This window comes from Manis javanica, chromosome 1 (genome assembly GCF_040802235.1).
Source record: "Manis javanica isolate MJ-LG chromosome 1, MJ_LKY, whole genome shotgun sequence".
Taxonomy (NCBI): Eukaryota; Metazoa; Chordata; class Mammalia; order Pholidota; family Manidae; genus Manis; species Manis javanica.
Window position 1 is genome coordinate 124,754,391 of NC_133156.1, and position 25,839 is coordinate 124,780,229.

Below are 25,839 nucleotides of genomic sequence, written 5' to 3' on the forward strand. Positions count from 1 at the left end.
ACTCTCTTTAGACCAGCTGTTAATAAACTGGATTACTTGTATCATTAAGTGTGAATAGAAATTCTTCAAGGGGTTAAATGGGGTGAGAGAGATTAAGGGAATTTGTTTCTAGATCCTAAAGCTCCACACTTACTTAAAAAAGAAAATTGATCAGCCTAAGGTGAATATTCTAGTTCTCTGTCCACTTCTTTCCTTTTATAATCACTTTTCTACCACTTGACAAAAGGCATAACCTCCCACATTTCCAAATCTTACTATATTGTATCGCCTGGGGAGAGGGTATCTCATATAAAGCAAAAAGCAGAAATGAGAAAAATGTGTGTTGGCAGAGGAGCGTGTTTTGTAAGGAAAGTGTGAAAGAAAATTCCTGAAAGGGAAGTTTAGACCCAACGTGGTAGATTTTCAACCCCCTAGTTGTCTTTCCCCTAAATGCCCTGAGGAGTCGTTGAGGAGAGCAAGGAGGTTGCTACTTCCTTCTGCACCTCATAAAAGACAGTCATAGCTCTGGTGGCCTTCTTTTGCAACTTCAGCCCTACATTTCCTATGAGGAATTTTGTAAAGTATGTAATATATATTATGTCTATGTTATTAAAAGACACATGTTATGTAAAAGTTCTTTTTATGTTCAATAATTATCAAACTTTGTAATATACTTATGTTATCTGTAACAGTTGTGTATTACTAATGATTTTAATGGTTAACTTAATTTAGGAGAATTATGGATATAAGAAATTAAAAACATGAATGTATGTTTTAAATAACACACCTATTTTTGTTGCAGAGAAGTATGATAGGATGATCAATAAAGCATATATATATATATTTCATTTGGATAAATTCTAGGAGGGCATTCTCTTTAGTGACCAAAAAAAACCCCAACAATGTAAAATAAAGTATATGGTAAAGAAGTGTTCATTTACCTATTTTCAAATGGATGGGTACCGAATCACTGTGGTATTTAAATTTTAGTGGGCAAATTTATAAAGAGAGGCAACAGTTTTGTTTTAAAAAGTTGTTGTTTACCATATACTGGAAATATCACCCTTTGCAATTATTTAAATTCATGATGAAAAATTTTAGAGGACTACTTAAAAGTGTGTGGATGGGTACTTAGCTTTCAATCTTTTGGCAAGTAAGTAAACCGAGAATTTTGAAGATCACTATTAGAGAGAACGTGCTAAATACAGTTTGGCTAAGGCTGGTGTTCTTAGGGTAGACAGCGATTAGCTAGGGAGGAATAGGGAGCAGGGAAGGAGACAGTACCATGTCTGTAGTACAGAGGATGTACCATAGAGGGGCGCTGGAGGACTGAGCGACAGAGAGGCCTTTGCCGGGCTCAGCGGGAACGGACGCGGCTCTCCAGAGCGCGGGGAAAACAAAATGGCGACCGCTGTCAAGACGTTTCAGCCCCGGAAACACCTGGCCGGGTTAGTGACAGTGAATGAGTGAGGGGCAACAGCTGCTATCAGGACAGGTTTCCACCGAGATGGGACGCGAAGCGGTGTCAGCCAAGCCAGTTGGTAGGTTGGAGTCGGGTTGTGGTGGAGCGGAGTCGCGATTTCATTTGGGAGATGTTGAAAAGCCATTCCTGACTGCTTTTGATTGAGTTCATGCAGAAAAAGAAGTCTATGTGTCTTACACACAAAGAATGCAGGGCACCTCAGATTTTAACACCACCTAGGAAAGGGTGCAAAGTGTTAGCTAGTTGCCATGAATGATGGGTTTGCCAACTGAAGAAGCCCATTGATTGATGAAGAATCCCAATAATGAATGACATCTGGGTAAATAGAGACTTACTTTTCAGAGCCAGTGTTTGGTTACTTCAACTTCTTAACTTGGTGGAAAGAGTACTTACATTCTGGAGTCCTCTGACCTGTTGGGAAAATAGGGTCTACTGTCCATGAAAGGGCTGATCTAGGAGAATGCCTATAAAACTTCACAGGTGATGTGGCCTTGCAGACACTATTTTCCAACTCTTATGATTCAGGAGTTAAGCTGCAGCTTTATCTGATTAGAATTAAGTCTAACTAGTCAAGTGTAAATCTGAAGATGTCTCCAAGACAAAAATAACTGTTTGGGTTAACTCTCATTTCACATTATTCAAACCCTGGTTTCCATCCACCTTCTCCCTTTCCTTTAGCAGCACAAGTGATCATATGATTTTATTTATATTTTGTAAATACTCCAAGTTTCCCCAGCAGCTTCTCTTGCCTATACAGGAAAATCTAAATTTTTTTTAGTCTGCATGTGGGGGCCTCCATAATTTGCCTCAATCTAAATTCCTTATATATTTCCATCATTTCCTAATGTGGAATAGCAGCTCAGTCAGGCTGTTTTCACTGCCATCTGAACATGACTTGAGGATACAGTAGGTGTCAGATTAAGATGCAAACAAACAAAAAATGATAGGAAGTCACTTACGACAGGGCAATTAAAGAAGGTTCCATAAAAGAGAGATGTTTGAAATGCTCCTTGACATGTTGAATTTTCAGGGAATGGGCTTAGAGGAAGATATTGAGCTATTGGTGAGGCCCTATGTGTGGCTTAGCTTTCTAGGACATTTTCTACAGTAAAAAACAACAGAAGACAGATAATATCTGTGTTGGTCTTTTCTTCTTACATACTGTACCAATGTGGTAAAAATGCCTGCGTTAGAGGTGTGCTTGGATCTCTTTCCACACATGGAGTTGTGAAGTAGAAACTTCCTGAAATTTGATCCATTAGTAGGCAGAATTTGGTACAGGACAGTTTTGTTGAGTATCCTATTTGTTGTAGTTTATTACTATAACCATAGAGTAACTCCATTATATTTCATCTAAAGCACTTTCAGTGTTATCCAGGAGTATCCCTGGGCAAGATGGTAGTACAAGTTTTTATTGTTAATCTGGGGTTAAAAAAAATGCTAAAGTCTGAATGAGGAACTGAGAGTTAGCAGTGCCACTGAGTAGCTGGATGCTAACAAAAGCAAGATAACTTTACCCAGCCTTAATTTCCCCACCTGTGAATTTACATAGTAATAACTTCCTCACCTATTTGTAAGAGTGCAGTGAGGATTAAATCTGTTAAAATATGTGAAAATATTTCCAAGGAATTAAAAATTCCTAAAATGCCAATCCCAAAAATGCAAAATGCAAAGGATCAAATTCTAAGCTCCTTGTTTTCTCTGAGGATACAATTAGGTAATCTGAAAAGCAGCCGTTCAAACGCATGAGGTGTTCTAGGTAAAGTCCATAAGAGCTTGAACTTGTTTCTTATATTTCCATTGCATTAACAGTGTCTGTCACATAGTAGATAATATGTATTTATAAAATGAAGAAATGAATGAGTGATGAAAGATATTTGGGGCCGCTTTCTAGCTGGCTGTCCTGGCTGCCAAAGCTCTATGTCTAGGTGACTGACTGAGTGGAGTCTGTGTAAGGATTTCTTGCTTCCACCTGCATTTCTCCCTGTTTTCACAATAGCAATAGCTAACAATAGTTATAGCTTGATAATAGTAATAGCTAACAATGACCAAATATGTGCTAGGAGCTGTAATCCTCACAACTCTAAAAGGTATGCATCCTTACACATCAGAATCTCATGCTCAGAAAAATTAATTTATGAAAAATCTTATAGCTAATGTATCAATATGGATAGGCTAGATAATGCTGTGATAATAAACAACCTCCACTTCTCAGTGACTTAAAACACAAAAGCTTATTTTTTGCTTGTGTCCCACATTCACAGTGAGTCAGCAGGAGGGCTCTGCTCATTGTACTTAGGATGTAGCCTGCATCCTACAGAGCAGCAGCCATCACAAATGTTGCTGTACCAGAGGGAAAGACATCTCTAGAGAGTGTCATCAGCAATACAATCTTGCTCTAGAAGTGACATACATTTCTTTTTTTCATCATGCTTTGGCCAGGACCAGTCACGTGACTCTACCTAACCATAGGCAGGCTAGGAAGCATGGCTCTATTACGTACCCAGAGGACTGGGTGAGAAATTTTGGGGACAGTGCAAATGACTACCAGAACTAGTAAATGGAAGTCTTGGTTTCTGAATTTAAAAATTGTCTGACTCCAAAGCCAGGCTTATTTCACAAAACCACCTTACTTTACTCAATTTGCCTGAAGTTCTGGGAGTGGGCTATATCCATATCATTTGACTGTTGCTTTTCAGTGAGGGTTATCTTTTTGAGACAATGTAGCCTGAATCTTAATAGGCTGAGAATAACCCTTCACAATTGTCACACTAGGATGGATGACCCCTTCGGCCTGTGGCAAATGACGCCTTGGAAGTCACCCTTGTGGTGCAGGCACTGTCCCCATTCATGCTGTCTTCTACCTGCTGTGCTGTGTCTGTAGCAGAAATATCGTTAACACCACATTCTGCTATTCCACTTCCAGAGCCACTGGAGTGACTTGCAGGCCTGTTGCTGCTGAAGAGACCTAGCAAATTGGCTGGGGGCGCCCTGAACTACAGGTGTGTGCTGGGCCAGAAGCAGACCTTCATGCAGTCTTGGAATGAGCTGATGACAAGAGCCTGCCAACAATGCTATGACTGTAAGTTAAGATCATTCACATTTCCATCTTTGTAGTTAGCCTACGAGGTGAATTTGGAGGCTGCCCAGCAAAGAGCCGTGAATGGAAGGCAAGAGCTTTGAAATCAGTCCTGGCTCTATTATTATAGCTGTGTGACATTTGGCAAGTAATTCAATCTCTCAGAAGTCTGAGTTTTCTCATTTGAGGAAAGAATTCCAGTTCCAGCATTCAGATTTTTAAGATGAAAACTGCCAATCTGCCCATAACATGAATGGCTGACATCTGAATAGCACTGAATATTTTATAAAGCTTTTCTTCAGCTGCCTTCCTATGCTGACATGGTAACTATAATTTCCCCAGTGAAGAAAGTCAGTCTTGTAGGATCAAGTGAATTGCCCAAAGTCTCACAATTAATAAATAACAGAAGTAGGACTTGAATGTAAGTCTTTTGTCTCTAACTGCTGTATTCTTCTCCCTGGTGTGAGTCACTGATTAGGGTGGTCCACGAATGTGAGAAAGAACACACAAGTAAAGAAAGCCAGTAATAGTAGAGGTTTGGGATCTTTGAAGACTAACTTTGAATACAAGCTTTGTCATTTATGGTACATAGTCCTAGAAAAGCCATGTCAGTTTTTTTTTTCCTTGGCAAAAGTACATGGGGCTGATAGTGGTCTGGTATACACTAGTACAGCCATACTGTTTATTAAATATTGAAATCCTTCAGTACTGTTTGATGAATAACCACTCTAACTGAATTCTTTCCAACCTCCCTGTAATTAAGCAACAAAAAGGTATGGAGCTCAGCAGGGGTCATTGAGGACCCACCCCATTGCAGGGCTATGGTTGGTCCCAAGCCATATTGATTGTTAAATGTTTTTAATATCTTCAGTGAGTGAGGATAATAATATCATTCTCTCAGCTTCAATGGACTGCTGTTAAAGATGAGATAATATAAACAGTGAAGGTGGTGTGTCATCTACAAACCTTAAAAGCAATGATTTTTAAAATGTCATAGCAAGGACTTCTGAAAAAGAATTCTATTGTACAGACAATGATACATAGGATTTTTAAAATTAAGGTATCACTGATATACACTCTTACAAAGGTTTCACATGAAAAACATTGTGGTTACTACAGTCACCCATACTATCAAATCCCCCAAACCCCATTGCAGTCTGTCCATCAAGTGTAGTGAGATGACAGAATCACTGCTAGTCTTCTGTGTGCTACACTGTCTTCCCTGTGACCTCCCCCCCTACACCATGTGTGCCAATCATAATGCCCTTCAATCCCAGTCTCCCTCCCTTTCCACCCACCTACCCCCTTACCTCCCCATTGGTAACCGCTAGTCCCTTCTTGGAGTTTGTGAGTATGCTGCTATTTTGTTCCTTCAGTTTTGCTTTGTTATTATACTCCACAAATGAGGGAAATCATTTGGTGCTTGTCATTCTCTGCCTGACTTATTTCACTTAGAATAATACCCTTCAGTTCCATCCATGTTGTTGCAAATGATAGGATTTGTTTCCTTTTATGGCTGAATAGTATTCCATTGTGTATATGTACCACCTCTTCTTTATCCATTCATCTACGGATGGACACTTAGGTTGCTTCCATATCTTGGCTATTGTAAATAGTGCTGCAATAAACATAGGGTTGCATATGTCTTTTTGAATCTGAGAACTTGTATTCTTTGGGTAAATTCCTAGGAGTGGAATTCCCAGGTCAAATGGTATTTCTATTTTTAGTATTTTGAGGAACCTCCATATTGCTTTCCATAATGGTTGAGCTAATTTACATTCCCATCAGCACTGTAGGAGGGTTCCCCTTACCCCACATCCTCACCAGCATTTGTTGTTCTTAATCGCTTTGATGCTGACCATCCTAACTGTTGTGAGGTGATATCTTACTGTAGTTTTAATTTGCATTTCCCTGATAATTAGCAATGTGGGGTGTCTTTTCATGTGCCTGTTGGCCATCTGAATTTCTTCTTTGGAGAATTGTCTGTTCGTATCCTCCACCCATTTTATAATCGGGTTATTTGCTTTTTGGTTGTTGAAGCATGTGAGTTCTTTATATATTTTGGATGTTAACCCCTTGTTGGATATGTCATTTACAAATATGTTCCCCAAACTGTAGCATGCCTTTTTGTTCTGCTGATGGTGTCCTTTACTGTACAGAAGCTTTTTAGTTTGATGTTGTCCCATTTCTTCATTTTGGCTTTTGTTTCCCTTGCCTGAGGAGATTTGTTCAGGAAAAAGTTGTTCATGTTTATATTCAGGAGATTTTTGCTTATATTGTGTGTAAGAGTTGTATGGTTTCATGATGTACATTCAGGTCTTTGATCCATTTCAAGTTTACTTTTGTGTATGGGGTTAGACAATAATCCAGTTTCATTCTCCTGCATGTAGCTGTCCAGTTTTGCCAACACAAGCTGTTGAAGAGGCTGTCATTTCCCCATTGTATGTCATGGCTCCTTTATAATATATTAATTGACCACATATGCTTGGGTTTATATCTGGGCTTTCTAGTCTGTTCCATTGGTCTATGGGTCTGCTCTTATGCCAGTACCAAATTGTCTCCATTACTGTGGCTCTACGTAGTAGAGTTTGAAGTCGGGGAGTGTAATCCCCCAGCTTTGTTCTTCCTTCTCAGGATTGCTTTGGCTATTCGGGGTCTTTTGTGGTTCCATGTGAATTTTAGACCTATTTGCTCTAGTTTGTTGAAGAATGCTGTTGGTATTTTGATAGGGATTGCATTGAATCTGTAGATTGCTTTAGGCAGGATGGCCATTTTGACAATATTAATCCTTCCTATCCATGAGCCTGGGATGTATTTCTATTTAATGGAATCTTATTTAATTTCTCTCATGAGTGTCTTTTAGTTTTCAGGGTATAGGTCTTTTACTTCCTTCATTAGGTTTATTCCCAGGTAGGTTTGTTGTATATGGCCTTTATTATGTTTAGGTACTTGCCCTTTATAACAATTTTGTTGAGAGTTTTATCATGAATGGATGTTGAATTTTGTTGAATTTTTTTTCAGCATCTTTGGAGATGATCATTTGGTTTTTGTCCTTTTTGTTGATGTGGTGTATGTGTTGATGTGTTTTCTATTATTGAACCATCCTTGCATCCCTGGAATAAATTCTACTTGATCACGATGGGTGATCTTTTTGATGTATTTTTGAAATCAGTGTGCTAATATTTTGTTGAGTAATTTTGCATCTATGTTCATCAGGGATATTGGTCTGTAATTTTCTTTTTTTGTGGTGTCTTTGCCTGGTTTTGGTATTAGAGTGATTCTGGCCTCATAGAAAGAGTTGGTAAGTATTCCCTCCTCTTCCACTTTTTGGAAAATTTTAAGGAGTATGGGTATTAGGTCTTCACTAAATGTTTGGTAAAATTAAGTGGTGAAGCCATCTGGTCCAGGGAGGGATTTAGTTCTTAGGTAGCTTTTTGATTACCAATTCAATTTCCTTGCTGGTAATTGGTCTGTTCAGGTTTTCTGTTTCTTCCTGGGTCAGCTTTGGGAAATTGTATTTTTCTGGAAAGTTGTCCATTTCTTCTAGGTTATTCAGTTTGTTAGCATCAATTTTTCATAGTATTCTCTAATATTCTTTGTATTTCTGTGGTGTCCATAGTGATTTTTCTTTTCTCATTTCTGATTCTATTTATATCTGTAGACTCTGATTTTTTCTTGATAAGTCTGGGTAGGTGTTTATCTATTTTGTTTATTTTCTCAAAGAACCAGCTCCTGCTTTTATTGATTCTTTCTATTGTTTTAGTCCTTTCAATTTTATTTATTTCTGCTCTGATCTTTATTATGTGCTTCCTTCTATTGACTTTGGGCCTCATTTGTTCTTCTTTTTCTAGTTTTGTTAACTGTGAATTTAGACTGTTCATATGGGATTGTTCTTCTTTCCCGAGGTAAGCATTGTCTCCATATATTGCTTGATCTCAGTTTTTATTTGGTTATTGATCCATTGGTTATTTAGGAGTATGTTGTTAAGCCTCCATGTATTTGTGGGACTTTTTGTTTTCTGTGCATAATTTATTTCTAGTTTCATACCTTTCTGGTCTGAGAAGCTGATTGGTACATTTCAATCCTTCTGAATTTACTGAGGCTCTTTTTGTGGCCTAATATGTGATCTATTCTTGAAAGTGTTCCATGTACACTTGAGAAGGATGTGTATCCTGCTGCTTTTGGGTAGAGTGTTTTGTAGATGTCTGTTAGGTCTGTCTGTTCTAATGTGTTGTTCGGTGCCTCTGTCTTCTTATTTTGTCTGGTTTATCTGTTGGAGTGGTTGGTATGTTGAAGTCTCCTAAAATGAATACACTGCATTCTATTTCCCATTTAATTCTGTTAGTATTTGTTTCACATATATAGGTGCTCCTGTGTTGGGTGCTTAGATATTTATAATTGTTCTGTCCTCTTGTTGGATTGACTCCTTTAATGTAATGCCCTACTTTGTCTCTTGTGACTTTCTTGTTTTGAAGTCTTTTACAAGTACTACAGCTTCTGATTTTTTCTCCGTTAGTTGCATGAAATATCTTTTTCTATCCCTTCACTTTCAGTCTGTGTATGTCTTTGGGTTTGAAGTGAGTCTCTTGTAGGCAGCATATAGATGGGTCTTGTTTTTTTATGCATTCAGTGACTCTATGTCTTTTGATTGGTGCATTCAGACCACTTACATTTAGGGTGATTATTGATAGGTATGTACTTATTGCCATTGCATGCTTTGGATTCATTGTTACCAGAGGTTCAGGGGTAGCTTCTTTACTATCTAACAGTCTAACTTAACTCACTTATTAAGCTATTTCAAACACAACCTAAAGGTTCTTTTTTTTTCTCCCTTCTTTTTCTTCCTCCTCCATTCTTTATATATTAGGTGTCATATTCTATACTATTTGTGTATTGCTTGACTGACTTTTGGAGTAGTTGATATAATTTTGCCATTGCTTACTCATTAATTGGTCTAATTCCTTTACTGTGGTTTTATTTTCTCTGATAATAGCTACTTAGCCTTAGGAGCACTTCCATCTATAGCAGTCCCTCTAAAATACACTATACAGGCAGTGTGTGGGAGGTAAATTCTCTCAAATTTTGCTTATCTCTAAATTGCTTAATCCCTCCTTCAAATTTAAATGAAAATCTTATTGGGTGAAGTATTCTTGGTTTGAGGCCCTTCTGTTTCATTGTATTAAATATATCATGCCACTCCCTTCTGCCCTGTAAGGATTCTGGTGAGAAGTCTGATGATAGCCTGATAGGTTTTCCTTTGTATGTGATATTTTTTCTCTCTCTGGCTGCTTTCAATGCTCTGTTGTTGTCTTCCTTGGGTCCCTGTGTTGGGAGATCTGTGTACCTCCATGGTCTGAGAGACTATCTCCTTCCCCAGATTGGGGAAGTTTTCAGTAGTTACCTTCTCAAAGACACTTTCTATCCCTTTCTCTCTCTCTTCATCTTCTGGTACCCCTATAATGCGAATATTGTTCTGTTTGGATTGGACACACAGTTCTCTTAATATTCTTTCATTCCTAGAGATCCTTTTTTCTCTCTGTGCCTCAACTTCTTTATATTCCTGTTCTATAATTTCTATTTCATTTACTCTCTCCTCTACTTCATCTAATATGGTTTTGAATCCCTCCAGTGTATGTTTCACTTCATATACTGTATTTTTCAAAGTTTCTATCTTTTTCTTGTATTCCTCCCTGAAGTCTTGACTATTTTTTTGTACCTCCATTGGCATGTTTATTATTTTTATTTTGAAATCTTTTTCAGGAAGATTGTTGAGTTCATTTTCACTTGGCCTTCTTTCTGGTGTTTGTGGGATTTTGGTTTGTACAAGGTTCTTTTGCTGTTTCATATTTGTAGTAATAAGTTGGTATATGTGGTGCCCTCTACTGCCCACTATTCTCTGCAGCTGCTCAGCTCCTGGAGTGATGGTGGGGGTCACAGGTATAGTGGTGCTGGTACCTGCCAGGAGGAGAGAGCACTTTCCGGCTTCCCAGTCATAGTGCCTTCCTCCACTGTCAGGGCCAGTGAGCCATATTCGTGGGGAGCAGCCTCTTTGATATACTCTTGTAGCTGCTGTAGGTGGGCCTGCCCTCTGGCTGGCCTGGAGCAACAACCGTGGTCACAGGAAAACTGCACTGGTGCCTGTCAGAAGGAAAGAGCTCTTGCCTGCCAGAAGGAGAGATCTCTTTCCTGCTTCCCGGCTGCAGTGCCTGCCTCCACTGCCAGGGCTAGTGGGTGAGCACATAAGGAGAAGCCTTTATGCTATGCCTTTGTAGATGCCATAGGCAGGGCTTCCCTGTGGATGGTCTGGTGCAATGCCGGGGGCATCAGATTTGCAAGCCAGTGCCAGCCAGGAGGAAGGAGCTGCAGGATGTTTATCATGGTGGGGGCTTTGGAGCTGCACTGACAGCCAGGGGGATGGAGTGCCTGAAGCTCCTGAAAGTTCCCAACCTGCTGGGCTGAGTGTGCTGGGACAATTTTTTCCAACTGTCATTTCTCCTGAGCAGCAAGCTTTGTGCAATCCATGCCCCTTTAGCAGGCCTCTCGCAGTTGGGACACCTCTCAGAGAACCCACCTTTCTTTTGTCCCAGAGTGGCTGGTTGTGGGTACCTGTTCTCCACAAGTGGCTGGAATCTCAGTCTCTCCGAGTATTCTGCCGATCTTAGCTTTCCAACCCCACTAATCTTCAGAGCACCATGTGATGTAGGTTCTTGTTCTCAGAGCAGATCTCCAGGGCTGGGTGTTCAGTAGTCCTAAGCCTCTACCCCGTTCCCATTCCATTTCTCTTTTTCTTGTCAGTGAGCTGGGTTGGGGGAAGGGCTTGGGTCCCGCAGGACTGGGGCTTTTGTACTTTACCCTTTTGTGAGGTCTGCACTTTTCCCTAAATGTAGGCAATCTGACACAGCCTTCTTTCCTGTTGCTCTTTGAAGATTATTTGTATTTTCTATATTTTCATATTATATGTGGTTTTGGGAGGAGGTTTATGTCTCGCTTCTTACTCCACCATCTTTAAGCCAATCCCCCGACATACAGGGTTTTACCATGGGAAGAGTTGTTTCTTATTAGCCTATTCAAGACTCTGAACCAGTAAAGGAACTTATTTTACATTTTAACTTTGAATTTTCTAAACTTTGAGAACAGAACTCATTTCTTCCACCATAATACAACTATCATGTCCTCTACTAATTTTGTGAATCTCGATTTTTGACCCTGAGCTTATTGTTTTCTGTTTGTTTACTTATTCTTATATGGTATATCTTCTATGCTTACATGACTTGTACCCCAGATGCTGCTTCAGTCTAGGGTTAGAGAGTCAGTCAACAACCTGTGTCAGGTTTATCACAGAGCAGAGGTCTCCAGAGTCCAGCTCTCCTAGAATAACAAGAACAAGGAAAAATAATAGTATCATTAGAAAACAATAGCAGCTAATATTTGCTGAGTGCTTTTTATATTCTTGAGGACTCTGCTGAGTGTTGTTCATCTTCTACTGGTCATGGTGCTCAGCTCTCCATCCATTTCACCCCACATGATTAGTCTGAGCCAGAGATCAGCAAACCATGGCTCGCAGGCCATCTAGTCTCAGGACTGCTTTGGAAGACCCATGAGCTAAGAATCTTTTTTATGTTTTGATAGGGTTAATTAAAGAAGAACCTGCCACAGAGATTGTAAAGGCCTATAAAGTCTAAAATTGTTTATTATTTTGCCTTTTACAGAAAAAGTGTGAAAGCATGGTAATCCTACTTTTCTCACTAGGGTTGGATTAGAGTTAGATATACAGTCCACTGAAACAAAGAATAGTTATTGAGGTCTAACCACTATTTTGAATGTTGGATACATCGGTAAGCAAAACAGACAAAAATTCCTGCCCTTGTGTATCTTACACTTGAGTTATGGTTATTGAGATACGAATCTGTTGCTGTTTGGCAAAGATCTCTCAATTTATATAGGCCATAGTAGAAAAGATACTTCTTTTCTCCTTTAGATGTTTCTCTCTTTAAATGTGACACTTCTAACTTATGATCATGACGGGAACCAGCTCCAGACAGAGTCAACAACACATCAAGGGTGACAGAGGAGAAAATAAGAAAGAAGTTAATTAACCTGCTGAGTCAATCAACCTTGAGATCTGTCATACTTAAGACTTTACACTATATTATATAGTAAGTTTTCTTTGATTAAATTGTTTTAAATCTGAGTATTTTGTTACTTGAGTTAGCTAACAGCATATGTGTATACATACATTACCTAATTTAATCATTAGAATAGCCCATTGAAATTCTTATTATTCTCATTTTACAGAAGAGAAATGTAAAGATTAGATAAATTAATTAATTGCATAGTCAACACAGTAGGCAGTAAGCAAGGAAGGCAACTCAGGTCTCTGAGTGTCTCAGTTCTCTCTAGAGCTCAGTCTCTCCCTCTTATGTAATTTCTAAGCACCGAAGATTATTAGAGGCAAGGCAAGAAGTCATTATGGGGACAGTTTTTATGTCCTGACCCTGTGTGTATAACTGCATTGCTGAATCTTACCCTCCTTAGATCTAGAATAATATTTCTTGAACCCCATCTCACAAAGAGAAGGCAACATTTTTCCATTTGCTAAGATTTTCATTGATCTAAGATAGTTGTATTAATGTATATAAGGAACCAGGCACTGAAATCTCCCCAGCAAGGGCAAATCTATCCAAATTACTCTGTTTTTCCTGCCACCATTTAGATTAATTCTCACTTTGTCTACTTCAGTAATAGACTCCTACCAGGTCTATGCTCAGTCTTCTCTAGCCATCCAGTCCAGTCTCCACACTGTAATTAGAGAATAAAGCCAATTTTTAAAATACGTCCTACAAAACCTGTTCAGCTTCATTTTTCCTCAAGCGCACTCCTGCTTTCTGTGTTCCAGCCACACAAGCCTTTGTCAGCCATCAACTTCTGTTGGAATGAGCTTTCTTTCCTTCTATGCCCAATAAACACCTATTTGTCTTTTAGAGATCTGCTGAAGTTTTCCCTTTTCAGGTACGCTTTTTCTGATTTTCCTGACTGTATCAACTCCTATCATTAGCCCTCATGGAGCCATGGCACATGGCACAATTCCCTGGTTTGTATGATTATCTGTTTAATCTGGCTACCCAACTTTATTTAGTGCTGTAGAAGAGCAGTGGCTGTATCTGTCACCATTGTAAACCTAGTGCCTGCCACACAATAGGTGCTCAACAAGTATTTGTGGAATGAATGTATAATTGAATGTGTGAAAAAACATCTTGTATTTGTTCAATAATCCAAAGCACTAAGGAAATTTTAGGGTTCAGGTTGTATCATTCTGAATCCCTGCAGGAACTACTTGAGATCCTCAAATGGTGCAATTGAGGAAGGTTTAATTTAGGACATATTTACAGAGATAAAATAGGTTTAAGGGAAAATAACAAGGTATGTTAAAGCACCTTGGGGCTAAGAAAGTGGGGAGAAGTTGGAACTCTAAAATTGAATGGGCATACCAAGGGAGAAGTTTCACCTCAAAGGGAATCGTTATGGTTCTAGATCACAGGATAGGAGCAGGTGCCAAATAAAGCCAACCTGAAGGACCTTTCTTGTGTCTAACAATGTCAGAATTATAAGAACAAGAAAAACATTATCACCAACACTCTCTTGCCTCCCTTGACCACCATCCAGTGCCTCCCTTTGTTTAAACTCAACTGCAAGCCAGAGGGCAGGGAACTAAGTGGTGTAGCCCATAAAGGCTGCTTTCCAGGGCACAAAGCTGAATGGAAAATGGTGAAAATGGATCTGGCAGGACAAAAAAAAAAGGAAATATCCAGCTTTTGGTAATTGGGACAGTTCCATTTCTTGCTTTTTAAAAGAAGTGTTAAGACAAATAATGCCAAAGGGTAGCTTGAAAAGTTCATTTAATATGATAGAAAGGAATCACCAATGTTTGAGAGTTATATAGGTAATTAATTGAAGCTACAGGTTTTCTTATTATGGAAATGCCATGAGAAGTGTGGATTAATGAAAAGTATTAATATTTTCTTAGTTAGACATAAAATCAAATCATAGTTCTGGCACTGCCCACTACTTACTTAATCTCTGCCTTGGTTTTCTTGTTGGTAGAGTGAGGATTCTAATGCCTGTCTCATAGGGTCATTGTGAGAATCACATGTCTGGTGCTTGTAGCTGCTCATGAAATGATAACTGTGAGACAGGTATGTAGTTATGGCCATTAGGACTTAGCATTATGATAAAATCTCTCCATGGGAGCTTTTGTTGTTGTTAGGCAAGCAAAACTACCAGAGATGGAGCAATTAGAGATCAAGTAGGCCAGGGAATAATCAAATATTAATTGCATATTAAGTTCCACAAGACAGATTGAGGTCACAAGCTTTGGCAGATCTGCTGTGTAATTGGACCACTCCTTACCCTTGCCCCTTCCCTGTCCCACATCTTACCCACACCCCTGGATCTCAAAGGAAACTTCCAGTCCTAAAAGCTAGTACATTGTAGATCATGAGGATTGTATACATTAGTGAACTACTGAGTCATTCAGCTACGTGCAGCTGAACACAGGCTATCGAAACCAATAAAAGCAAGAACAATTTAGAACTCCTTAGTGGATAGCTCTACCTTAAGACAGTAGTGGTACCACACTGCCCAGCTCAGATGCATTGTGTGAAAGTGACAACTTTTTCCCCACTTAACTAAACCCCTGTTTGGTTACTAGGTGCCAAATGGCTCACATATAAACACTGAAGGACAGATTAAAGACCACATTGTACTGTTCTTTGCCATTGCGTGAAGCATGGGCATTATTTTCCACATTGATAAGATCTGGAGGGAAGAATAAGGCACAATGGACTTTTATTTTAGCCACTGAACACTTGCTGTATCCCACAGAATGCCTAGGGCTTCCGCTATTAGGAAAAGTAAAGACACTTGGCTCAGAATTTATCCCTAGAGGATTTAAGTTTCTTGAGAGCTCATTGGAAAGGAATTGAGAGGAGGAATGAAGAAACAGAATTAGAGGGCTCAGAGGACAATTCAAAGTGACAGTATTTATGCCTGGAGTTCACTGCATGCAATGTGATTCTTACCCTCCAACAGCCTGAAACATATTGATCCAAAGGAGCAGATGCCACCAGACTAGATGAGTCAGAAACAGAGCATTAGCAACAGACTCAAATACATCCTGCTTTACCCATGTAGCCTTCCTAGATGCATCTCTCCAGTGTTGATCTCTGTCTTCTTCGTATTTTCTCCAGTGAAGACTGGCAATTCTTCTGTTTTTCCCTCTTGTCCCACTTACACTAATACCATGTGTTGTTTCAGTTTATTCTTGAATAAACTGGACCAAGAGCCAGGAGTCATACTGGACCAAGACTCAGGAGACCTATCTCTAGCTTTAACTTTGCTATATATCTTTGAACATGCCCGGTTAGAACTTCTAATTTCAGCTCTCAAGAAATGTCTATTTGCTGTAGCTAACAGTGTTAGGAAGCTAGGGAAATATATGTATGTAGAAAGACTTTTTAAAATTTGAGGTATAATTTACTTACAGCATATATCTTAAGCATAGATTTTGATGGGTTTTTAAAAATGTATACATCCATGTAACCAACACCCCAACAAGATATAGTATATTTCTGTCACCCCAGAAAGTTCTCTCATGTCCCTTTTATATGTCTTTTCTATAAATCCTTCCCACCCAGTGGCAGTCACTGTTGATTTCTATCTTCAGAGATTAGTTTTTTCTGTCCTTGAACTTGTTAGAACTTTGAAAAGCTAAGTCATTGTACAAACTCTAGTATTACTAATATTTTCCAGCTAGTTGGTATGTTAAGAGAAAAGCTCTAATTTTTTACTTAGTTCTAAACAGAGAACAGGTAGATACTGATTCAGTTCAATGTTGAATATATATTAAAGTGTATAAAATATAGAGAAAAGGATTTAGCCTGGATTCTAGGAAAGCTGAATTCTAATCTGCTGTAAAAAGCCTTTATCCAGCTTTGTGTCCTTATGTAGGAAGGAAAGGACTCGGCTAGGAGTCGCAGGGAAGTCAGATATAGTGAGACAAGAGACCAAAGTCAAAAAAGCAAATTAAGTTTTAATACACTCTGCACGGAATCACAGAGAGGGCCTGCCTAAGATAAGACAGGACTGGATGCTTATTCTGAGGCTTCTTTTATATGGTTTTGGCAGGACAGAGAGGTCCTTGATTGACAGCTGTCAGCTCTCTAGGCTTGTTCTGATTGGTGAAATGAGGGGCTGTGCAGTGCCTGTGCTTCTGATGTTTCTTATCTGGGGAGACCCTGGACATTTCCTGAGTCACTCTTGGACCCTGTGGCTTCATCTCAGTAACTCTCTGAGTCATTTCTGGCTTTCTGGTTCTATTTGATCAACTCCCTAAGTCATCTTTGGGAGTCCCTGTCTCCTTTTCATCCCTCTCATTTCTGTCTTTCCACCTAACACTTAGGCAGTTTTGTTTTTCTCTTTTATTTAAAAATTTTGACCTTAAGTTTTACTTCTTTTAAGCAAAGGAATTGGACTAGACGATGTTGTAGAGTACCTCCTGCTTTCAAAAGTTCCTTAACTAACAATGATAATGACTAAAATTGAGTGCATAATAGTAAGCATTGCTCAATACCAGGTATTATTCTAAATATATTTTTTAACCCATTTATCTTCATAATAGTCCAAAAAGGTAAATCTATTCCCCCCATTTTACAGATGAGGAGATTTAGAGGTTAAAGAACTCTCATAAATGGGCACTGCTAGGATTTGGACCCAGACAGTGTAGCTGTAGAGCCTGCAACTTAACCATTGCACTCTGCTGCCAATCATTGGGGTGATAAATCAATATAATGAAATTGTGGAAATAAAAAGCAGGGATGTGTGGTTAGGTCAAGGACTGGGTTGCACTTCAAAGGTTTCCAAATAGACTTTTTATTATGGAAATTTCCACACACACAGAAGTAAGGAGTTCAGTGAATCTCTATGAACTCATCCTCTAGTTTGAACAGCCATCAACATCTGTCACATAATTTACCTCTTCCTTAAAACTATTGTGAAAAATTTCAAACATACCCTTACATGTAGATAGAATGACATTTCATTAAGTGCTCCAGGATGCAACTAAAAAAAAAAAGGAACATTTTGATCTAACTATGCTATGTCACACCTAAGAAAATCAACAATAATTCTTGAATGTTTATTTAATAGCAAGTTCATATCCAAATTTCTCTGGTTGCCTTAACATTTCTTTTTTATTTTTTTTTCAATTAAAGCCCAAGAAAGGGCTATTCATTTTATTTGGTTGTTTGTTTCTTAAGTCTCTCTTAATCTAAAATCCTCTCTGCCCTGAAGAGGAGAGCTTTAGATAGTTGTGAAGGAGGGGGAAACCACAGGGGCACCTTTCTGCTTTGTTCCTTATACACAGAAATGCAGTAATGGGGTTGCAGGAGAATAAAGTAAAATCACCCCACCTTCTTCCCATTTCCTGGACCCATCACCCACCCTCTTACCTTATACATGACCATGCAATTTCTCTAAGTCAGTTTCTTATGTAAGTAGTAAAGTTTTGCCAGGAAGAAGCTGGTGGGTTTCCTTACTCTTAGCAGAAACACAGAGTACATCACTCCTGAAGGAAATTACTATGAATAGCTCTCAGCAAAACACTTCCATAATAATAGAGACATGATCTCAATGAGGAAATTGACAATCAAAGATAAATCTATGCATACTCTTTTTCGTCCAGGAAGAGAAAACAACATCAGGTTGTTTACATTGCAGGGGAGGACTCTTTGAAGTCAGAACTGGCTCCAACCTGGCTGAGGCTCATTGACCTATGATTTTTGAGAACCGAAGAACCAAGTCCTTCCTCTTCAGAGTCCGGATCTGATATACAGACACTTTATTAATCATAGAAATACAGTGCTAGGAAAAGCCTAGAGAATAGCCAGTCAAGTGTTTTCAAACTGTTATGTGGGGGCTCTATCCATGGAAGCATTTTAAGTATTCTGCAAATATTTGGTTTAAATTTCATTTTAAAAAATGTGTTTAGTTCTTGATTCAGGTACGAGTTCTTATATTGGCTTTCTTTTATAATCTCTCTCTCAGAATTCAGTTTTCAGTAGAACTTGCCAATACTAAATAATAAATTAGTTTCATTTCTTTGTCAGAAATCTCTGAAATAATGATTCCCAAACTGCATTGGAGGAAGTGCACATATGTGATGTTGTGAGAAATACTCTCACTGGTCTGAACTCAATAAGTGGACATGGAGACAAAGAGAACAGTGGAGCAAGACTTTAAAGGGTGGTTCTTGCAAGATCAGGTGTCTGGTGAGCAGGCACACTCAGGGTAGTTACAACAAGAAATTGATTCCTTAGTACGTGAGTCCCTCCCCTGGTTCTTCACTGGCTGAGTACTACAGGGTTCACATTCCTTTGCAGATGTTGCCTAAGCAAGTTATGTCCATATTAGGCTTTCTTTACATTTGTCTTAATTTTATTGGCTGGTTCAAAACTTCTTTTTCCTGAATATACACAGCCTCTTCCTTCTTAGTTTCCTTCCCCCTCCCAGCCTAGTGACTTCCTGGCATGTACTTCACCATGTGGGCTTTCTGTCAGTACTTCATTGTTTAAACATTTAAACCCCCTGGTGGGAGTAAATCACATTTAGGTTTTATGCTTTTACTAACAATGTCAAATTAAATTTTTGAAAGGTGCTTCCTTCTTGTGTAGCTTGGTAAAAATAACTTTTTGTAAGTTCATCTTTTTGGTGGAGTCATGTCATGTCATGCTATAATTACCTGACTAATCTTTACCTCTGTTCTTCCCCCTGCTCCTTATCTTACTCCCTGGCTTACCTACTACTAAGAAAACACTTTCCACTTCTTTCCACAAACTTATTCATCCTGACCTTGGAGATAGCTGGGAATGACAAGGTAAAGAGACTAATCTCTGTGGTGGGTGGTTTGCCCAGGCATGCTGTCAGACAGGCCTGGATGCAGATCTGCTCACTTGTCATTGGCCAACTTTGAACCCAGAGTAATTCATGGAGCTTTTAGGATTTAGTTCCTCATCTCTTAAATAGATATGATCTTACCTACTTTGTAAGTCTTGTACTGAGGGTAAGTAGGATATTAAAATGTCTTGCACAGTGCCTACCACAGTTACATAGTTAGTGTCAATAAATATTAGATCCTTCCCTTTCAGTTCTCTTGTTCTGTGCCCCTAGGAACTGTATGGTAGGGGCTGATGATAAAAAGACAAAATAAGAAGTCACCTTTGTCTAGGCACTATGTAAATAGTTAAGTGCAGTAAAGTGGTTTGAGTTCTATGATATGAGGGTACTGAGAGGACACAAGGAAGGAGTAATACTAATATGACCATAGCTACAGTTTGTCAAATTTTAGTGCCTGAGTTAGGCACTATGCTAAGTGCTTTTTATGCCCTATCTTATTTAATCATCCCAATACCCTATAGTATCTCCATTTTACAAATAAGAGGATTGCTGTTAATTGATGTTAAACCTCTTGTCCCAAATCACATATCTACTCAACAACAACTGGGATTTGATTTTGGGTCTGCCTAACTCTAAAGCCCATATTTTAACCACTGCTTGGGGGTTCAGGATAGAGGCGAGAGAATTTTATAGAGAAGTTTTATTAGTTCACATATCCATCCATCCCTTCATCCTTCCTTCCACATATTTCAGAAAGGATTTAAGGTAGCTTTTGGAAAAATAATATTTGAGCTGAGTCTTGAAAGATATGTATTTGTCAATCAGGTAGATAGGGCCAGAAATGGTTTCCTTTGTAGAGACAACATGAGAAGTAGTATGAAAGGATCCATCAACAAGTAGCTTTTCATGGCCCCAGACCAGGATGAAAACACAGGCAGGCTGAAGAGGTAGATTTGGCTGACTTCCTTAAATGCCATATTACAAAACTAAGGATTTATTCTGTGGGCAGTAGGGAGTTAGTAAGCCTAACGAGTGTCACAAGATGACTTCATTTCATTAACATAGAACCACACATTATGTTTTGGCCTTAAATGGAGTCACCATGTTTGATCATTCTTATTCATCAGACTCAATGAATAACATTTGGCAGTTTTCAGAAATGTAATCAAGTCTCCAGGCTAAAGCTTTAACTCCATTGAGGCTCAGGGATGAAAGGTTTCTCATCTTGTAAAGGCCATTCCCAAGGAGGAGTTTTAAAAAATAATTTGGATATTGGATGAATGGCTGGAATATGTTTTCATCTTGAAGGTTAGGTTTTCCAGACTTAGCAAATAAAAATACAGCATGCTCCATTAAATTTGAATTTCAGATAAATAAGAAACACTTTTTAGTATGCAGTATTTGGGGGCATACTTACATTAAAAAATTATTTGTTGTTTATCTGAAATTCAAATTTATCTAAAATTTGTTGTTTCATGTTGAAAAACAAGATGTTGTGTTTTTCATGTGATGACCCTAGTGAGTTGGCTGCTTTATTCTAATATATGTAAAACTGAAGATTTATTAATTTGTAGTTACTCCCCCTATAACCCTGTTTTCGAAAATGCTGAGGACCTGTAGCACTCAGTGCCAGGAGAAGCGTGTGCTGTATACAGTGCCCTGCCACTTCCCACACATGTGGACCTGAAAGAGGTTGACCTCAGGGCAATGAGAAACAAGAGAGGAAGTGAAGGCATGGGTCTCTGTGAAGTCTTTTCTTTCAGGGTTGGCCTTGGAAATTTTGCAGCCTCCTGGTGGCCTGGCAGCTTGGCCTGAGAGGTTTAATGTTGAAATTCTTTTAAGTGATTGTGTTAGTTTCCTTTTCATAAACCTTATCTCTTCCTTGGAATGTGTTTTAGTTTGCCTGGATGAAGTTGAGTATTCTGTTGGCTCCCTGAATCCTCACGTCGAACTCTGTTTCTGTGGGATTTTTTTCTTTGCTTATTTTCTTAAGGAAGAGGCTCACTGATAAAGGAGGGCAGCCATCTGGGGTCTGCAGGATACTCTGGTGCAGCTGCCTACTGGGACCCTGCCTCCTGCTTAGGCTGCAGGGATTTTACTTGTAATCATGGAATGTCTAAACTGAGAAGCACCTTAACACGATCTATTATAATGGGGCACAGGAAGGGGTCCCTTTGACCCTGCTCAGAGCAGTTGTACATACTGTCTGTTATACAGTGTGAGTTTCCCTGGAAGATACCATTTGATGAAAGGATTCTGCAACTAAAAACAAGTTTTAAAATTCTTTATCATAGTCTTACAAATAAAGAATCTGAACCCCAGAGAAGTAAAGTGACTTGCCAAAGATAATCGAGTAGCAAAAGTGGGAAATAAAAGCCTGTCCTCCAGCTCCCAACTGGTGCTTTTTATTCAAGTGTACCAAGTCCCTAATCCCACAGCATGAGGAATCTATCATTCACGCTATACACATTTCAGGGGCCAGGAAAAGAGCTCCTTGGTTCTCCATTTCCTATACCTTCCATGCCTGCTCAAGGAGGATTGGAGATTGTTTTGACTGTTGCTGGGGATGGTAGAGGTTTAAAACATACATACTTGGGGAAGGCTAGGCAGCTATCTTATTCCATTCTAATAGGTAAATCTAGATAGGTGTTTGTTGCCTGAGGAAAATGTTTCATGGAGGAGAGCACAGAACAACCTGGGAACCTACAACTGGAGGAATAGATGGGTCTCCTTTAGGGTAGAAATGGATTCCAACAGCAGGGCGAGACTCTGGCATATATACTTCTCAATTTTTCTGTAGCTCATCCTTTTGGTATTTCATTACCCCTGGATGTGTGAAAGGTGCATGGTTCCCTTTTCTCTTTCCTCCCTCTTGCACAAGCACTTGGCTGAGGTACAGTACTTCTTTTCTTCTATGGTGTATTTGCCTTGCTTGTAAATCTTTCTTTGAGGGATTCTCTATGTTTCTTTATTAGATTGTTCTTCAAGCAATCCAGGCAATAACAGGGAGTCACTAATGCCAGTAATCACAGCCCCAAATATATCCCTTACATGTAGAGAAATTGGCAGCATCAAAAGTGAATAGAATAACAAGATGTTAAAGGACCTGGGATTTGGATTCAAACAGACCTGGATTAAAGTCCCAGCTCTGACTTTTACTAGCATGTGACTTTGGGCTGTTCATTGCTACTTTGCTGAGCTCAGTTTCTTCAAATATGAAAGAGGTAGGGATTGGGTGCTAATAATAGCCCTTAGCCCTTACTTCATAGGATTGCTGTGAGACTTAAACGAGAAATGTATATGAAGTGCTTTGCATAATGCTTGGCAAGTGGTAAGCACTCAGATGCTGTTAGTTTTATTATCATCATTATCATTATTATTATTTTTTTTGTAAAAATTAACTAATTTTGGTCTCCTATATCATGATCTAGGGGTTGGTGTTATTTGTATTTTCATTAAATAAAGTATCTACTAATCAAAATCCTAATTATCTTGCTCTTAATTGTTTTAAATTATGATTTTCTTAAGTTCTGGTTTCAGTTTCACCTGCTCAGTGAAATCTTTCATCAGTCCACATGACTTATCTCTGTCTCCTTTAATCTCCTGACTTAGTTAGACATTTTCCATTCCTGATCTAGGGAGCAGTTTCTAACATTTTTGACAGTCTCTTTTTGTTATTTTCCTCATGAATGCTGTGGTAGAAATTGTATTTTAAAGCTAAATTTCTTATTAGAGAAATTCAACCATTTTAAACATTAATGTAATGAAAATTGAGTAATAGGCTCCATGTATCAATCATCCAACTTTAGCAATTGTCAACATTTTGTCAATCTTGTTTCACTGATCTCAGCTTCTCTCTTTTATTTTGGCCAGAGTATTTTAAAGTAAATCCTTAGACATTATATAATTTCATATGTAAATATTTCATTATATATGTCCAGTTGATAAGTATTCTTTTCTTATAATGCCATCAATCTAACAAAATTAATAATTCTTTTTATCATTTAACACCCAGTCAATATTAAAATTTCTCTGATTGCCTAAGTAAAATTTTTTTTAATAGTATCTTTTTTAGTAGGCAAACTCCCTTTATATCTGGAGACCCCCGCTCTGCTCTCCCTGATGCCGGTTGTCCTGTTCTCTGGTTCTCAGTCTTTGCCTTTAGCCTGATCATTAGCTACCCCTAACCTCATGGACTTTGTCTTCCTCTGAGCTTGGACAGTCGAGAGCATGCAGGGGGAGCATCTTCCCTCTCCTGGGGTTGGAAGGAAAGGAGGACATGAAGTCAGTGGAGAGAGAAATAAGGAAAGAGACAGAAACCCTGGGAGAGACAGGAGCCTGCAGAACTAGGTTAAGAGAAAAGTTGATTAAGAGGGACATTCAGCTTTGGTGATTGTAGAAATTATGTTGTATTTAGACTAAAAGTAAAGAGTGTTTAGGCCATTTATAACCCCCAAATGACCTTAATTTTGAGTAAGAAGTGATGTTTGATAATAGTTGGGTTGAAAAAATACCTGAAAGCAACTTGTTTCATAATCAAACTAGACAAAATTAAAAAAAACTATTAGCATCACTGCTGAAGTGTTATCTTGAAGCCATTTAGATATCCCACTTAGATATGCCCTGGTCCTTTCAATTTCCTCTAGCAGTGGTTCTTAAGTGTGGCTGTACATTAGAATCACCAGGAGCTTTGTAAGCTATTAATGCTGGACCACAGTCCTGATTTAGTCTGGGGTGGGATACAGGAATGAATATTTTTAAAAACTTAACCAGGTGACTCTAAATGCACCAGGATTCATGATGAATTTTTATAATTCTTATTTAATTGTTTTTTTCTCCAGTTATAATAGTTTAATTTATTGAGAAGTCCTGTTTTTCCTCTTTGAACATTCCTCTATAGATTCTATAAGCTCAAATATATTTATTTACTTATTTTACTGTTTAAAAATTTCTAAGCATGAAGTTTTTTAACCATATTCTGCTGTTGCTTTTTGTGGACTATTTTGGGACCATAAGCATCATTTTATTTAATTGGTCCTATGGTAAAATGCATCCCATTTCAAGCTGAAAACTTTTAACAGCTGATTTTTAAGATGACATTGACTGTGCTCTTTTACTCAGTTTCATAATACTCAGTAGTATTATAAACTCTTTGGGAAAGATTAGGTTTGGGTGTAAGTGATCAATAGTCATTTAAACAAGAAAGAGTTTATTTCTCTATCATGTAGAAATTAGATATAGGACATTCAGTGCTGGCATGATGCTCCATTAAGTTGAAGGCGTGGGCTTCTTCCATTTTGCTGTTTTGTCAAGTGAGTCTTCTATTTTCATGGTTATTGTGAAGTCTAAGATGAATGCAGAAGCTCTATCTATGAAGCCCACCTTATAGCAGCAGAAAGGAGGAAGGGCAAGGAAGGGAAAGCACAGTTTATTTGTGCTTATATCTACCTGACCAGAACTTAGAACTTGGCTTCAAGGGAGGCTGGGAAACGTAGTCTTTATTCTAGGTGCCTTAAGACCAGATAGAAATCAAAGGTTCTTTACTAAGGTAGAAGAGAAGAATAGATAATGAGGGGCTAGTCAGCAATCCCTGTCTAAAGAAGAATTACCAAGTCTTACACTTTCTTCTATATACCTGATATGCCCACACCAGTTGCATATACAGTAGATATACATTAGAATATCATAAGTAGTTGTCAATTGATTCTAGTCTGAAGGGACTGTTTTCTATTATTTAAAAAATGTTATGTATGCAGTGTTTCACCCATATGAGTTATTGCTTTTTGTGGCTTATCTTGAGATTCTTATGCCATTTTATTAAATTGTTCTCATGGGGCATACCATTTTAAGCTATAAACTTTCTAATAATGGAATTCCAGATCTCAGTTGGTGTATTTAACTACTTACAACGCAGTGTTATTGTTTTCTGAAAAATCCTTGTAGAAGTTTTTATGTGTGTGTCTATTTTCCTGAGGATAGAGGATGTTCATAGTGTCCACCAGATTCCTTGGTAAATCTTCATCCCATAGAACACTAGGAATCAGTAGTGACAGACAACTAAGAAGGAACATGGGCAATTCAATTCCTAGCTGTGAACTTTGACAAGTTGTTACTTGTTGTTATCACTAATTACTTTAGTAATCTATTCTTTCTTAATAATATCAGATTATTTAAAATTCTTTAGAGGGACTGAATATGCAAAGAAATTCTCTCTTTCTTAATTTTTTTCATTTTTATTTTTTGGTATTGTTAATGTACAATTACTTGAACAACATTATGGTTACTAGACTCCCCCTATTATCAAGTTCCCATCACATACCCCATTACAGTCATTGTCCATCAGCATAAT

At 38.4% G+C, this 25,839-nt stretch overlaps 1 long non-coding RNA gene across 2 annotated transcripts in view; it reads left to right on the forward strand.

Annotated features, from left to right (window-relative positions):
* Positions 1 to 1,377: 1,377 nt before the first annotated feature.
* The window catches only part of LOC118969175 (uncharacterized), a 465,723-nt gene continuing 441,261 nt past the window's right edge, over positions 1,378 to 25,839 (forward strand). For both annotated transcript variants that reach the window (XR_012130315.1, XR_005057088.2), the window contains exons 1-2: positions 1,378 to 1,520; positions 4,389 to 4,544. This is a non-coding gene — a long non-coding RNA (uncharacterized lncRNA). The remainder of the gene's footprint in view (positions 1,521 to 4,388; positions 4,545 to 25,839) is intronic.